Consider the following 16,866-nt stretch of genomic DNA (forward strand, 5'->3'; position numbering starts at 1 on the left):
GCAGGTTGAGCTGGTGCCACAGCCCGGGCCACTCAAGCGTAGTAGGCGTGACTGTCCCTTTAAACAGCCCCCCCACACACACCCCCGCCCCACCCTGCCCGGCCCCGCCCCGCCCCCTCCGGGCTCCGGGCTCGCCTCCCGCGGGGCCTGCGGCCTCTCCGGCGGCGCGTGCGTGCTGGCCGCCGTCGACCGGCAGGGCCTCCCAGAGGGGCGGTCTCGGCGGCGCGACGCCGGCGCTTGTTGCGTGCGCGCCTGACCCCGCCCCTTGCCCGCCCCTTCCCCTCCCCCCTCCGCGGTTCTCCCCCGCCCGCGCGGTACAGCTGGGCCAGTGACGCGGGAGCCGCTGTTGCTGCCGCCGCCACCGCCGCCGCCGTCGCCGCTACCGCCGCCGCCGCCGTCGCCGCTACCGCCGCCGCAGCCGCCGCCGCGTTCCATTCTCTAAGCCGGCGACAGCCTCGCCCCCCGCCTCCCGCCGCTTCCTCCTGCAGCACTGGCCAGCGCCAGCCAGACAAGGGCACTCAGGGCCTCGCCTAGACCCGAGAGGGTTGCGGGCGCGCGCAGGCGGCAGAGCGGATCCCAGCGCCGCGGAAGCTTCGAGCGCCCCCCCTCGCGGAGGTCGCCGCGCGGTTCCCCGGGTGAGTTGTCACCGCGGCTGGGGGGCGGCGAGGCCGGGCATTGTGTCACTGGCGCGGCCGACAGGCTGTCAGGGGCGCGGGGTCGGCGCGCACCTCCAGGGACGGACGCCGGGGAGCCCCGGCCGGCCGCCCAGCGTCGGCTGCTGAGTGCGCCGGCCCCGCTGTCACCCGGCCCGCAGCGCGCGGGGCCGGCAGGGCGGCCGGGGAGGCTGAGCGGGCAGCGGCGCGGGCTGTGCGCAGGCCGGGAAGAGGACCGGACGGCCGGTCTGCGGCAGCGAGCTGGTGGCCGAGACCGAGGCGCGCCGCCTGGCCTCGCCCGGCGTATGGGGTCGCGCTCCCTGGCCGGGAGTCAGAGCGGAAACCAGACTGTGCGGGTCGCGGGGGAACATGAAGGCGGAGGCCCCTTTCTTCTTACTGTTACTTTCCCCCTCCGGCCGATCAAAGCTGCGGGTGCTGCGCGGGGCAGGGTGGCTTGGCGACGGTGGATTTCCTGAGGAGATCTTGGAGTCCGTGTGTGGGAGCAGTCGGAGCTTTCTGGAGCCCCTGCGCCTCATCTGCTCTTTAATCGCAAAAACTTTACTTACTATCCGGGCTGAGACTCACCGAAATCACTTCCTGTTTATATATGTAGACTTTCTTTTTTGCTTCTGGTTTTTAGGGACTCCAAATAATAGTGTAGGTGTGACCCTCTCTCCTGGTTTGGCTGTGGGGCTGCAGAAGTGGAAAGTTACCTGTAACGAGATTAGCCGGCGGTGGGGGTGGGACTGTTAAGACCCGAGACGAAAACGACGTCAAAATCAAGTCTTGGACTCCTTAGGGGGGGAGTTCATGTCCTGGCCCGCAGGCCTAGTACTGCTGTTCCCACAGAATGTACTCTTAGTGGTCGGGAGCTCGCTGCTTTGTTGCTCTTGCTTACTGGGCTTGTGTGTGCTTTGTACAGAGGTGCAGTAGAACTACCCAGTTCAATTAACTGTGGGCCTTTCTAGATGGGCAGAGGTAGAAGTGTGTCTTTCCATCCTTTGCAGTGGTTAATTCATTTTTGCTCTTTTCATTCCTCTGGTGTAAAATGTGTGTATGAATGATACACACACACACACACCTTTTCTGTTTTGGGAATTCCACACCCAAATAATTGTCACCATCTAGTAGAGGCTAGTACAGACATGTTCTTGGCGTTGAGTTCTGAATTTTCTGGGCTTTGCATTTTTAGCTAGATGTGTATTTAACCAGAAATGAAAATTTTCACAATTGGTTGGGTGGAGGGGCCAGGAGTAGGTCTACCTCCCCCTTAGTAAAGGAGGTATTTAATAAAGCAACAATAGTAGCAATAATAGGAACAGTTCTTGGGGAATGTGTACCAAGCTTTATGCCAAGAAGTTTACTTTCTTGATCTCATTTAATAATAGACTTTTGTGGTGGATATTGTTATGATTTCCTTTTTTTTTCCCCCCCAGTTGAAACCGAAACCAAATAACTTGCCTAGGGTCACAAAAATAGCTCATGGTGGAGACCACACTTCAACTGCTAGATTATACTATTAGCTTCTAATTTGCTTACCATTTAATAAAATTGAAGCTGGAGTCTTTCTAGAAGTTTTTCAAAGCACTACTTCTTCAAGCTCTTTTTCAGATCTTGAGCATCCCTAATTCTCCAAGGTACACACTTTGGGCATGTTCACAATATTCAGTTGTTTATTCATTCTTTCATTCAGTATTCCCAAGTATTTAAGTGATGCAGAATGTATGTCAGGCACTGTGCTAGGTACTGGGGATACTGCAATGAATAAGACGGAACACAAATTAATTAAAAAAAAAAAAAAAAAAGACCGAACACAGCCATGCCTTCATGGAGTTCAGTCTTTTAAGTCAGTGTATTTTGGTTTATGTTGTTAGTTTTAAGAGGTGGCGATTTGCTGCTTAAGGACCTGCTGTCAAGTTAATTAAATTAGAAGACACTACTGGTATGAGGGACTGATACTTAGGACTTCCTGTCTGCATAGTGACTTGGATACTATAGTACTGTGTTCTCAGAGTAGGGCGGTCTCCTACCCCACCCCGCAAATGTTTAAACCCTGATATCAAACCCAGTGTCAGTTGGTACAGTTCAACTTATTTTCCGAGGACGGACTGCCTTCTCAAAGCCTAGAATTTAGGCAACAGAAAGGAGAAGAAATGTAGAGTGAGGTGTTGCAGATGTGGGCTGGTAGAGAAGAGACCTCAGCATTGTTTGGTTTCCTGGCAGGTCTCCATCCTGTGGTGACTGAACTTGTGCTCTTATGTAATGGTGCGTTTCCTGGCAGGGGATTTCCTCCTTTGCTGTTGCTGGGGCCGCAATTTCTTCAGCTATCCTCCCACTCCATATACATTTATGCACCCTCCAAAGGTAATCATTCACCTGGCTTTTTAAAAGTAAGAACTTATTTCAGGTTTATTGCTACTAAGCATTATTTCATTCCCTCCATGATTCCATGCTTTTCTGTAGCCCAGAGAAAAACTTGCTTTATATTTTACATCATTCCTTATGCACTCTTCCCATGTCCTCAGCTATTTTGACAACCAGGTAACTCCAGTTGGCTCTTAAAGAACACAGGGTTAGGGGCACTGACCCTTATGCAGTAAAAAATCCACATATAACTTGTGACTTCCCCAAAACTTGGCTAATAGCCTACTGTTGACAGGAATCCTTAGTGATAACATAAACTGCTGATTAGCACTTATTTTGTATGCTACATGTATTATATACTATATTCTTACAATAAAGTAAGCCAGAGAAAAGAAAATGTTCTTAAGAAAATCACAAGACAGAGGAAATACATTTATAATACTGTACTGTAAAAAAATCTGTGTGGAAGTGGACCCATGCAGTTCAAACCTGTGTTGTTCAAGGTCAACTCCCCTGGTGTCTGACTGTGGGCTTAGAGGATTACAGAATCTTTAAAAAAATTAGTCACACAGGCTTCCTCATTTCTGTATCGAAAGAAGTGAACTGTGGAGAAGTCTTGAGCAGAGCTGCTTGTGGGTAGAGAAGGAAGACCAGAGAGCGTTAAGTGCTGTTTTTCCCTCTACTTCCTCATGTACAAGCAACAGTTCACTGAGAGGCAGCAGGACTGTAGTGCCCACTTAGAGGCCTGCAGTGCCCACTTGAAGGCCTGAATGTCAGCAGGTCCACTGGTAGTGTTTGTGTAACTGCCATGCATGAAGCATTTTACTGAGCTCCTGAATTGACATGTGATCTCCTAGCTGAAGCTGACAAGCAGGATTCATTTTCCCTCTTCTATCTTCCTGGACAGTAAGGAGGTCTTACTTAGAGATCTTCCCTTAAGTGGTAGGGGAAAGAACAAGGAGAGGAAGAAGCCCAGTGCTTTATTTTTTTTTAATATTTGAAAGCAGATATTGCACAGATGCAGACCTGAGTGGGGAGTATTAGGACAGTTGGGTTAAGGGTAAACACTGGGACAAATGCATGTATGATAATAGAGACTCTATCCAGGTTTCTCCTCAAGATGGCTTCAATCTAGGGGCCACCCCATATCCCACCATAGTGAGATTTCATTTAGTGGAATGGTTTCTAAAAAATTAATATTCTTAAGTTATGTTGCCACATTGCAGAAGTCTTGGAAACTAGAGCAGTGAGAAACGATGCCTGTAGTGTGGGAGGGCTATTTTCATACCGGTGGGAATGAAGGATGCAGCTTGAAGTTTGGGGCGGGGGGTTTTGTGATGAGTATTTGAAGCTGCAGCAGCTGTGAATCTGAGACCAATGAAGCGATTCCAGGCCAGCGTTGGGGTGACTGTTCTTGAGCATCAAGATCTGTTCACTTCCACTCTCGCTGGAATTCAAGGCGACAGCCATTGTTCCCTTGCATGCTTGTAAGTTCTTGAGTGTCTGTGTAAAACCTTTATTTGAAAAAGTAGAGGCACTGGGGAAAGAGGTACCTCTTACAGGGCTTAGGTTTTAGCAGTAAAACCTATCAGGCATCTGTGGATGTTTCCTTTTTTTTGTCCTCATGTGTGTCTGTGATGGTGTCCTTTTTCTTTCCCTTTTAGTCCTTTGGCCTAGAAACCAGCAGGGTTCCTCTGTTTGCTCTCTCGTCCTCTGAATCTTCTAAGGGTGGAAGCCTCCACTCTGCTGGTAGACCTCCAGTGGTGCTGAGCTGGGTCACTTTGGCTGTGAAAGTCCACCTGTGCTTCTGTCAGGGCTTGGGGACACTTGAATCTCTGAAGGTATTGGTATAGCAACAGCAGAAAATGCCCTAACTTGGGCAGATTTCACAGGCTCCCGTGTAGCCTGTAGTCTCCTTCCTGGGCCCTTATATCTCAGAAAAGGAAAATAGCACCCTTGAGACACCTGAAGGCTGCATGCCAAGAATTTATGTAGTATTCTAGAAACAGGATATTATTAAAGCCTTTTCTCAAGCAGAAACAGATGTAGTTCTCTGTTACTGTTGCCAGTGTTAGTAGATCCTTGAAATTACCTGATAGCAGTGTGCCCTTAAACGTACTCTTCCTCCCACACATATGTGTATGTGTTAGATTTTTTTTTTTTTTTTTTTTTTTTGAGGTCCCAGTTGCTTGATTTGGGGAAAGTTAGCCTGGGTTCCTGATGACAGTAATAGATTCTCAGGGATTTGCAGACAGCAGAGGTGGTGACTGACAATTCTTTATTACTCAGAAGAGGATCTTTTGTGGTGAAAAATTTAATGACTCAGGATTCTTTTCTCCTGTAGTTGGAGATTGGACATAAAACCTCAGAGAAGAGGTATAAATAGGGACTCTTTCTCAGACTCCTCTTTCTTACCATCCTTTCTTAAGGATGGGGGAAAGTCTCATCTTTCCAAATCCAACCTCCTGCCAGCAGTGACTTGCCTTCACCCACAGAAGTTTAAGATCAGAGCATAGAGTTGGCCAGTGTGTAGACTCTCTCCACTTAGACTTTTGGCTAGACTAGGCTTCAGCTTCTGACAAAGCCAGTAAAATGAAATTGGCTTCTGGGAATGGGATAGGACTGTTTATCCCATTCTTCCTTCTTTGGGCTCTTCTCAATTGATCTGAGTAAACTAAGTGGGTGGAAGTTTTAAAAAGGGAACTTGAAAAAGAGAACAAGGTGATTTTGATCATTTTGCATTTTAAGTGGTAGCCTGGTCTCTCAGAGGGAAGACTGGAGTTACTTTTTTTTTTTTTTTTTTCCTTTACACAGTGGGGACAAGATTACAGAAAGCTTGGAGAATAGAGGGGGAGAAAAACTCACCATGTTCTACCATCCTACCACAAACATCATTTTTGTCTGTTCTGTGCTTTCTTTCAGTTGGAAATCCCTGTATATTAATTTTTACATATTTTTTCATTTAGCATTATACCATCAATATTTTTCCATAATGACATATATAGCCTTTATAATTATTTCTAATGGCTTTGTAATATTCCATCACTAAATCAGCTGTAGCTGACAGCTATCACCATATTCTAATTTTGCTACATATTCATCACCTCAAAAAGAAACTCCATTAGTAGTCATTCCCTGTTCCTCACAATCCTTGCAGCCTACGGCCACCACTAATCTACTCTGTCTCTGTAGTTTACCTATGTGAACATTTCATATAAACAGACTCATACAACATGTGGTCTTTAGAAGTTGTCTTCTTTTACTTAGCATAATGTTGTTGAAGTTTATCCATATTATAGCACGTGTCAGTACTTTTTTCCACTTTGTTGCTAAATAATCTCTTGTATAGATATATCACATTTTGTTTATTCATCAGCTAATGGATGTTTGGATTATTTCGTTTTTTGTTATTATAAGTAATGTTGCTGTTAACACCCATGTGTAAAGTTTTGTGTAGAGATATGTTTTTATTTCTTAGGGAGGTATTTTAAAAACTGCATCCATATTTCTACTCTGGAGCTAACATTTTGGTTATGCAGTTTGTTTGGGAAAGAACAGTGTTAAGGCAAAAACTTTTCATTGTGTTTTGTTGAGGATATTGCCCTGAATTAAGAGAAGATACTACCAAGAAAAAGAACAAATGAAAGGAAGAATTATGTGTGTAAGAATACAATAGCATGGTTTCCAAATCTTTAGTGCCGAACTTTAAAGAGTAGTGGGAGTTTACAGATGCAATAGTGCCTACATTCAGTGCCCATGTACTGCTGCTTTAAAAAAAAAAAAAAAAAAAGATTTTCAGTATGAAGCCTCCGTTCTAAATCACGTCATTGTGTTTTATGGAGTGAACTTTACCATGAACCCCACAGAGCCTTCCTTATCAAATGTAATTTATAGTTCTCAGAAGCTTTTCCTTTTCTTATGAAACATTCCATGCCAGGGTTCTGTGCACCTGCTTAGAAGTTTTGCTAGGCTGCGATGGAGAGCCAACCATCAAGGTATGGGGGGGCACTGAGTGTGGTTTAAATGTAGGTCTGTGAAAAACTGCTCTTCAGAGCAGCTGTTATAGGGCTCTTACTGGTGGACTTCAGGTGCACCTGAGGTTAAAAATATAGATCATGCCAGACACAGAGAGGAACAGATGGTATTGCTGGGAGTGTCATTTCCTCTACAGGATATGCTCCTGGCTGGTTTCACACCATACCAGCCATATTACTGAAGTACAGAGCCGCCTCTTGCCCTTGTCCTAATTGGAACTACCTGCATTTGTGAGCAATAGCTGATCTTGTTTTTCTTACTCCTAGGTCACTTACCAAAAGCTCTTGAAAGTGTGTGTGTGCAGGCCACCTCATTCTTTTATTAGAGGATCAAGGTGGTTCCAGAGAAATGTGGGGTACAAGGCACATGGACTTTTGTCCAATAAGGCAGACAAAAATTGGGAACTTGAATTATCTTCTCCTGTACCTGTATTACTTTGTCTTGTAGCTGGAGCCAAGCCCAAGGATCAGTCCTTCCAGAAAGTTCCTGCCTCTGTGTGTGTGTGTGTGTGTTTATGTTTGTATAAATGTGTATGAATGCTGCCATAACTTCCCTGACAAAGTTTTAGAGTATTGGGGTGTGCTCTACCTGTTCATGCAAATTCTCTTCCCAAGTGCTAGAGGGGCTCAAAAGGCAAAGGGAGGTAAGATAAAATTCTTATCTGAAGATTCAAATTCTTGGGCATAATATACAGGTATTATTCAGACCAAGTATGTGATGAGAGAGACTCCAGGCTCATTAGATGCTAGAGTTGGAAGGTTGTAACTTTGGGGTAATTTCCTCCTACCTCCTTACTTTATGGAAAGTAAAGTATTCTTTAGGAAGAATGGGAAATGGATGCTCAGAGCTGACTTCCCTAAGGGGTGACAGGGCTAGTAGAGAAGCCAGGGCTCCTGATCCCTAGCCTAGCACTCTTTTTGCCAGTGTATGATCAACTTTTCTTTCCTCTGGTCTTGTCTCAGGGAAAGGGCATTGGAGCCCAGAACAGTGTATGGTTTATGTTGTTAGGAACAAATTCATGTCCTTTCTGTGATTGTAGTTGTGTGTGTGTGTGTGTGTGTGTGTGTGTGTTTAAAGATGTATTTATTTACTTATTTGACGGACAGAGATCACAAGTAGGCAGAGGGTGTGGGGGGGAGTAGGCTCCCTGCTGGGCAGAGAGCCCGATTTAATCCCAGGACCCTGAGATCATGACCTGAGCTGAAGGCAGAGGCTTTACCCACTGAGCTACCCAGGCGCCCCTTGGTGATTGTAGTTTTGAATCTAATAGTGAAATTACAGGGAGGAATTAGTCTTTAAGTTCAGTTCTTCTGAGGAAGAACTGCTGTTAAAATGGGCACTGTTGTGCTTAGGCTGGACCTGCTTAACTTTTGTATCTCTGTATTGTGCTTCCTTGCAATTCATAAAACACCACCAGCTCCAGGCCAGTGGGATGTGTTCTCTGAGTCCTTTTCCCCATTGGGTCCCTCTTGCCCAGATGGGACAGTGACAGGTACTGGTAGCATCCTAGATGTAGTAGGACTAACTGATAATTGGAAACATGCTGTTAGGGAGGGCTGATGCTCCCTCCCCCCTACCCCATTAGCAGTCTACAACCCTTCATGGCTGCAGTGTGAACACACATCTGTAACTGTCTCTAATCAGTCCGGAAGGAACCAGGCTTCTTGGGCTGAGGTCATATGTGCTAGCTTTCTCCACCCTGGAGAGCCAGTGAGCAGTTTTGTGCTCAGTGGATAGTGCTTTTCAGTTGGCCCACTCAAGACATTTTTAGAGAATTAGCAAGTGGTATGTTAGCTGGTCCACACCTTTATCAGTCCTTGATTCTTATCCACCTGCCAGGCGGAAACTGCTGTGGGAAGGCCATCCACCTCCTTGTTTCAGTCCTATGGGGATTTTGCACGTTACACAGTGGGATGGCAAGAAAAACAGGCTCTGAGTTTCATGAGAGTTCACTGGGCCGTCTTTTCCCCCCCTTTGCCTGCACCTTCAAGTCATAATAATTTGTGAGCTGATGCTCCTGTTGGACTGTGACATCAGGCTGGTGGGAGTTTAAATGGTTGGTGTAGAAACCAAAAGGAAGTAAATCTTACCATTTCTTTAGCAAGTATTTAGTGAATGCCTGTGGTCAGTGTTAGGTATACAGTTGTAAACAAAGAACAAAATGGACACAATTCTTGCCTTCATGGCCTTAACAGTCCAAGGAAATACCCATGGGTTATCTAACTTGAGAGTAGTATTAGAGGAATCTGTTGTATAAAGTAGACTTTCAGTTAGATACTCTGAAGGAGTTGCTCTGACATTTTCAGTGACGTCTGTGCTCTAGTCCAGCTATCACCCTGGAAGGGAGGTGGGCTGGAAAAATAATCTTGGAGAATTCTGGCCTTCCAGGCAAGAAAGCAAATTGCCTTTCTCAACAGAGGAGGCTAGATCTAGGAGTTTGGTCTGGTGTGAGAATTCCTGTTTACTGGCTTTATTTAACCAATCAGTTTTTATCGTAGAAATGTTTTCTGACCCTGAAATTTCTTTTCTTTTCTCTTTTCTTTGCTTTTAATTGAGAGAGGAAATTAGGTGCGGGTTCCACAGTGAGAAACTGGGAGAAGGGAAATAGGAACAGTAGTGTGAATTCTTTAGGGAATTTTTTTCTCCCATCTTCCCCAGGCTTTAATTTTAGATGTAAATGTTGATTTGTGATATCTCTTTTCTTGAACTGTCTGTGGCTTTTTAACCTGCTGGGGCAGCAAAGAACCAAAACAGTACTGGCAGGCATAAGGCTCCCAATTTGCATACAGCCCCATATATTTTACTTCAGTGAGTAGCCATCTCTGTCGGACCAGGCTCCAGGCTGAGGTTGGGAGTCGCCTCAGGTCAGTCAGTGACAGTCTTGTCCACTTCTTTGTACTCAGCCCCAGGATTATTTGGTTGGTTGATTGACCAAGGATAGAGGATCAAAGTCAAAAGGGTGAGAGGGCAAGGCGACCTTGAGGCCATGAGCCGTGGATGACAAGGAATCAAAGAGTGGTATTAGTGATGAAATTCTAAAAAGAGGCATTTGGAGGAAAGGCCTGGGCTGAGTGAAAAACAAATATAAACAGGGTGAAAAAAAAGTGGTTAACATTCACCAGCTTCACTCTGTCTGGTAGCAGGAAAAGAAGACTGCTCAGAAACCATGGAGGCGGGGAGCCTGGGTGGCTCAGTGGGTTAAGCCTCTGCCTTCGTCTCTGGTCATGATCCCTGGGTCCTGGGATCGAGCCCCGCATTGGGCTCTCTGCTCAGCAGGGGAGCCTGCTTCCTCCTCTCCCTCTGCCTGCCTCTCTGCCTACTTGTGATCTCTTGGTCCAATAGATAAATAAAATCTTTAAATTAAAAAAAAAAAAAAAGAAACCATGGAGGCAGGAGGAGGTGAAGCAAAGAGAGGGTACTAGAGATTCTTCCACATGTTTTAGCAAGGCTGGTGAAAACCAAACTACAGGGCCCCTTAAAAATTTGGATTCAAGACCACAGTTCCCCTTGCTAATTTTCAGGTCCAGGTTTTTGCTTCTGGAACTCTGTCCATGTTTTAAAAACTTCAGGAGGCATCAGTCATACCCTAAATCCAACCTACAAGTGTGTATCTACAGTTTGACCTTATTTACTTAATATATTTTTAATATCTACTGTGAATCTGTTTGCAATCAAGAAAGTAGTAGTAGGATGGCTTGTTTCTGTTTGTTCTCCAGAACTGAGCTCTTTTGGGAGTGGTTCTTTTGCTTCTGGAATTATAAAGTGTAATTGTGTGGGTCATCTCCTTTGAAGGTCTATGCATGCTTTTGAAAAATCTCATCTTTGAAAGAAGGGCAGCTCTCTACAAATGCTCGCTGCTTTTCTTGGATATATGTGAGCAACAGCAGAATGAACAGATTTCAGAGCCTCTGGTGTTAGTAAAATTTTCTGTGAGTAGCAACAAGGTATGTATTTTTCAAGCAGTGCATCTGAATTCATTTATTAATTGAACAAGTATTTATTGAATGCTCTTTCCTGTTTAATCATCGCCCCACAGGGATTCTTTGCCTTGCACAGCCTAACAAATGTTCTCCAGTATTTATTTTGGTTTGTCTTTTCCACTCATGGATTTTAAAGCCCTTGAGGATGGAAGGGCTGGTTTAAGTCTCTGATGTGTTTACTATGCAGGCTGGGCATCCATATTAAAGCAGTACAGATTTCTCCATTTTACAGAGTGCTTTCATGTAAGATGTCATGTCATACTGTGAGGAAGATTTTAGTGGGAAAGCCATGGCCTTTGGTAACCAGTAGACATTTAGCAGCCACTGTGCTTGTAGATAGTAACACTGAGTCAGCCCAGGGCTGGCTGAATCAAACACTGGTACTGCATGCTGGAAATAGGAAACCTCCTGGAATTGCAGACTTGATAAATCTTAACTTTCTCATGAAAAACAATACAACAACCCTTCCTGTTTCCCCACCCCATCTCAGTGTAGGTACTCTAAAGGTCAGTACGTTTTTGTATACAGTTGGGACAGGAATGTGGAAGTGTACAAAATCTGAAAGGCAGCTTTCATCTCCTAACTGAGGAAAAGTATTCTGTCCGAGGGGCTTTTATTTTTATTTTTGGAGGAGGGGAGTGGCTGTAGGGTCAAAACCTTTGTATCTAGAAATCCATGCAGTTTGGGGATTATTAGAAGGTCCAGTTGGGGATAAGCCAGAGAAGAACTTCCAAGTTCTCTGGGTCTTAAGGACTTGGTGGTGGGGATTCAGAGCAACTCTGTAAACCCTGTTTCTAAAAGGGGACTGTCTTTGACTGAGACCTCATGAGGACTCCTTTAGGAACATCCTTCCTTTTTTTGCAGACAAGGGAACCTCGAGTCTCCTGTAGGCGAGGCTTGACCTCCTCTTCCCCATTGTCCCGCTCTTGTTTTCAGAGGAAGTTGGAAGTGAAGGTCCTGTCTCACCCACGACAGCTTAGATTTGGAGAAACATGAAGCAGTGCTGATGTTACTGGGGCAGGGTGTGCTTAGAGGGCCCTGCTTTTTCCATGTAGTTGGGAAAGTGGAGGAGTAAGATTGGCTGTGGGCCAGGCACAGTTTCCCCCTTTCCTGTGGTGAATGAAAATGGATGATTGTTTTACGAAGCCGGTACTGAGTGGGAGGCAAGTAGAAGATAGCAGGCCTTGGACTCGGATTAACTCTGCTTCCACTGTCAGCTCAGCCATTTTTCAGCTCTATGCCATGAGCAGTTTTAACCTCTCTGGTCCTCAATTTTTGTCATTTGTAAAATGGAGATGATACTTTTTAACACTGCCTGTCTCCAGAAAGGTGGCTACCAAAATATCAATGATTACTTGCTACGGGGGATTTGGGGGTGATGAAGGGTAACAGGAAAACTATAACTTCTTAAACTTTTTTTTTATGTCATTTGAATTTTTGACTGTTGGCATGTATAACTTAAAAGTACCCCCTAGTGGGATTATTATGAAGATCAAATAAAATGGAATATTTAAAACCAGGTACAGTACCTGACAACTAAAATATATGCAATTGGTAGTTTATTTGGGGAAGAAATGATATATATATATATATATATTTTTTTAATGATATATATTTTTTAAAGATTTATTTATTTGACAGACAGAGATCACAAGTAGGCAGAGAGGCAGACAGAGAGAGAGGAGGAAGCAGGCTCCCCGCTGAGCAGAGAGCCCGATGTGGGGCTAGATCCCAGGACCCTGGGATCATAACCCGAGCTGAAAGCAGGGGCTCTAACCCACCGAGCCACCCAGGCGCCCCGGAAGAAGTGATATTAATATTAATTCATGGTCAGCCTTTGCTTTTGTAGTGTTAAATTTTCAGTCTGCTTTGAGTGGTTTGGGTAAGTCTCTTCATTAAGCCCCAGTTTCTTGAGCTGAAAATGGGGGTTTATGGTAGTATCTACTACATACATGGGGTTTGGAGGAGACATAGCAAGCCGTTAGCCTGGTATCTGGCATGTGGTTAGTGCTCAGTAAATAGTAACTGTTACCAGCTGTTATCCTCACAGCTATGCTGGAAGCAAGGTGGAGTTATGCCCACTTCACAGTTACAGGGAGTGAGGCACAGAGTGGTCTAGTGCCTTGTGTTGAGGCTGTGTTGAATCAGCAGCAGAAATGGCCTTCTCTGTTAACTGCCCTCCTGCAGTTCACACCAGCAGCCTCACAGCCTGGAGTCTGCTCACCTCTCCTTCCTTCATCCTGGAAGAACTGCTCAAGGATGGGCTCAGCCTCTCCAGGGGAAGGCCTCGTTCCATACCACTTTGGTACTGCCTGTGACTTCCACCTGCTCTATAAATAACTCTCTTCTGCCTGTTTGTGGGACTGAATGGTTGTGCTGAAGTTAGGCTTGGTGGGAAATAGGTTTTGAGCTTTGTGCTGTGGGCTTCTGCTCTGTATATTCACATTTTCCCCCCTTTTTTTTCAAAGATTCTATTTCACACAGAGAGATCACAAGCAGGCAGAGAAACAGGCAGAGAGAGAGGGAAGCAGGCTCCCTACCAAGCAGAGAGCCTGACATGGGGCTCGATCTCAGGACCCCGAGATCATGACCAGAGCCGAAGGCAGAGGCTTAACCCACTGAGCCACCCAGGCACCCCTCTGTATATTCACATTTAGCGGGGGGGGGGGGGGAGCAGGGGAAACCCTGAGTGGTTTCTACCCAGAGTTGTTTCCAGAAAGTGGGAGATCCTCCTCATCAAACTTAAGGGGTCAGAGCTGATGCCACCAGTTTCTCCCCTTGGGTTTGTACAGTACAGGTCTCACCGTTGCCTTTTTGGTTCTCTTCATCAGACTTTACAACATTTGTCTTGCCGCCTTCTTCATAGGAGTCATGAGGTACTTACCATCTGGTGAAAAATACTGGCAATGCAATGTCAAAAGTTATACCCATCTAAATTTGCCTAGTGGCCTGGAAGGAGTATAAGTATTTATACAGATTCTTGCACTCCATAGTTTTTTTTTTTTTTTTTTTTCATGTGTTTCAAATACACCCTTTTCCAAATTTGCATTTAGTGCCGGCTGGCAAACCTTGTATTCCTTTTTTTGGGAATATATACTTGCTGTAGTATTGCATTTACATTGTACAATTCCACATCAGGATCTGAAGGGCCCTGCTATTGAGGCAGTCATTTTTCAGTACTTAATACCAGTCAAGTCTGTGCACCTCTAGACGAGTCTGCTCTGATTCCCAGCCGGCTTTCTTTTCCTTATTTGTGGCTGCCTAAAGACCTCTACTGAAGCACATCAAAGTGGTTCCTGTTGGCTTGACAAAAGGAAGATCTTGGAGGAGCTTAAAGACCTCGTGGAAAGGACCCTCTTAATCTTAGCTAATCGCAAAATGAGATTCTACAGTGGAGAAGCCACCCTTGCACCCACTTTATGGAAACTCCTCTAAAATACAAGTTGTTCAGGCTGTTTGTTATGTTTCTGTAGTATTTTTCTGGTTTTTGAAAGCAGACCTGCTTAAATTAATTCTGGCTGGTATCTGGAAGTGAGGTGACTGTATGCCCACTTCAGAGTTACAGGAAGTGAGGCACAGAGTAATTTGATGACTTATCTTAAGTCCATATGTTGAGTTAGCCAGGGTGATGCCTGGAAGATTTGAAGGAGATATTTATAAAAGAAAGAAGCTCTGGGTTTATTTCAGGCCTAATCGAGAACTTGCAGGAGCAGCTTCCGAGCACTGGGGAGAGAGGAATGGCACACTGCCTTGGAGCTGTCATCTAGGATGCCACCTTTTGGGAACCATATTGTAGGCAGTCTCTGGCCTATGTGAAGTCGTGCCTGGGCCTTATCAGAAATGAACCAGATGGTGTTTCTAGTGAAACTGGCAGCTGTTCTTGCTGACAGAATTAATTAAACATTTTTACATGTAAATGTGGAATTATGGGAAGCTTTCTTTTGGAGTTTTAGTTGAATATGAGAGTGCTGTCCTTACCTTCCAGAGGCCTTAAATTTTTTTAAAAAAATTTAGATTCAATTAATTAACATATAATGCATTATTAGTTGCAGAGGTAGAGATCAGTGATTCATCAGTTGCATATAACACCCAGTGCTCATTACATCACTGGCCCTCTTTTATGTCCATCACCCTTTTACCCCCTCCTCCCTGCCCCAACCCCTCCAGCAACTTTCAGTTTCTTTCCTGTGATTAAGAGTCTCTTATGGGGGATGCCTGGGTGGCTCAGTCAGTTAAGTGTCTGCCTTTGGCTCAGGTCATGATCCCAGGATCCTGGGATTGAGTCCCACATCAGGCTCCTTGCTCTGCAGGGAGCCTGCTTCTCTCCCTACTTTTGCTAGCATGCTCTGTCTCTCTCTGACAAATAAGTAAATAAAATCTTTTTTAGAAAGTTTAGAAACATTTTTTAAAAAGTCTCTTGGGGCACCTGGGTGGCTCAGTAGGTTAAAGCCTCCACCTTCGACTCAGGTCATGATCCCAGGTCCTGGATCCCAGCCCTGCATCGGGCTCTCTGTTCGATGGGGAGCCTGCTTCCCCCTTCTCTGTCTGTCAAATAAATAAATAAAATCTTTTAAAAAAATTAAGTCTCTTATTGTCTCCCTCTCTGATTTCATCTTGTTTTATTTTTTCCTCTCTTCCCCTATGGTCCTCTGTTTTGTTTGTTAAATTTCACATATGAGTGAAATCACTTGATAATTATCTTTCTCTGATTGACTTACTTTGCTTAGCGTAATACCCTCTAGTTCCATCCATGTCATTGCAAATGGCAAGTTACCATTTTTTCTGATGACTGAGTACTATTCTATTGTGTATGTATGTGTGTATAATACATGCACACAAATACATACACCACATCTTCTTTATCCATTCATCTGTCGACGGACATCTGGACTCTTTCCATAGTTTGGCTATGGTGCCCCTTCGAATCACTACATTTGTACCTTTGGGATAGATACCCAGTAATGCAATTGCTGGGTCGTAGGGTAGCTCTGTGTTCAACAGAAGTCTTTATTTATACTTTGCTTCTGGCCGTAAGTGACCCTCAGCTCTGTGTCTTTCCCCTCTGGTTACTTTCTTCACCAAATGGGCCATTGATGGTGGGGAGGTATAAGGTAACCAGTCTTCTCTCTAGTGTAATTTGAAGGTTGCTGATGGGATCTTGTCCCAGAATGTACCTGCTACATGGATAACCTTGGTGACTAAAATGTTCATCATTTGAGTCCCTCCTTTGGGTTAAGACATTTGGATGTAGCACATATGATACCTGGGAACAGTGACAGAGTACGAGACCCAGAAAGGAAAGAAGAAAAATGTGGAGTCGGACAAGGCAGGAAGTACTGAGTGCCTGCTGTGCGCCAGGTTCGTTGCTAGGTGCTGTGCTAGGTGCTGTAGTCTGGTGGGCTTGTCTTTACGTCCCAGATCAGAAAAGCTCTCGGAAGTTAAGGACTGTAAATTACTCTGTTGGGGGTAGAACCAAGGTTGGAGTGATAACAAAGCCTGTGTTTTTCAGGGCAGATGTAATATATGTGGGTTAGGAAGTTAGGGTGGAGGATGAGGTGGTGAGGGAGACAGAGAACAAATCCCCAGAGAGGAGGTCAGGGCCAGGTGGGGGCTGCAGTGGTGGGGTACACGGGAGTGGGTGGTCCTCAGGGAAGGTCTGGGAAGGAGGGGTCAGGGAGCAAAAATAAACTGAAGTGGAAAGAAAACGGTTAAGGTATCACTTGGTGGGGGGTCTATACTGTTGGATGATGGCAGCTTTTCCCTCAGGGAAACTGGGGGGTTTGTTTAGGGTAGTCTCTGCATTTAGGCAGGTGGCAGTTGGCCCCACAGGAAAC

General features: G+C 45.2%; 1 protein-coding gene across 1 annotated transcript in view; it reads left to right on the forward strand.

Moving 5' to 3' along the window:
- The first annotated feature begins 369 nt into the window (after positions 1-369).
- SUSD6 (sushi domain containing 6) overlaps positions 370-16,866 on the forward strand; it is an 89,584-nt gene continuing 73,087 nt past the window's right edge. The window contains exon 1 of the mRNA XM_059182441.1: positions 370-635. The gene's annotated coding sequence lies outside the window, so the exon portion shown is untranslated. The remainder of the gene's footprint in view (positions 636-16,866) is intronic.

This window comes from Mustela lutreola, chromosome 7 (assembly GCF_030435805.1).
Source record: "Mustela lutreola isolate mMusLut2 chromosome 7, mMusLut2.pri, whole genome shotgun sequence".
NCBI lineage: Eukaryota > Metazoa > Chordata > Mammalia > Carnivora > Mustelidae > Mustela > Mustela lutreola.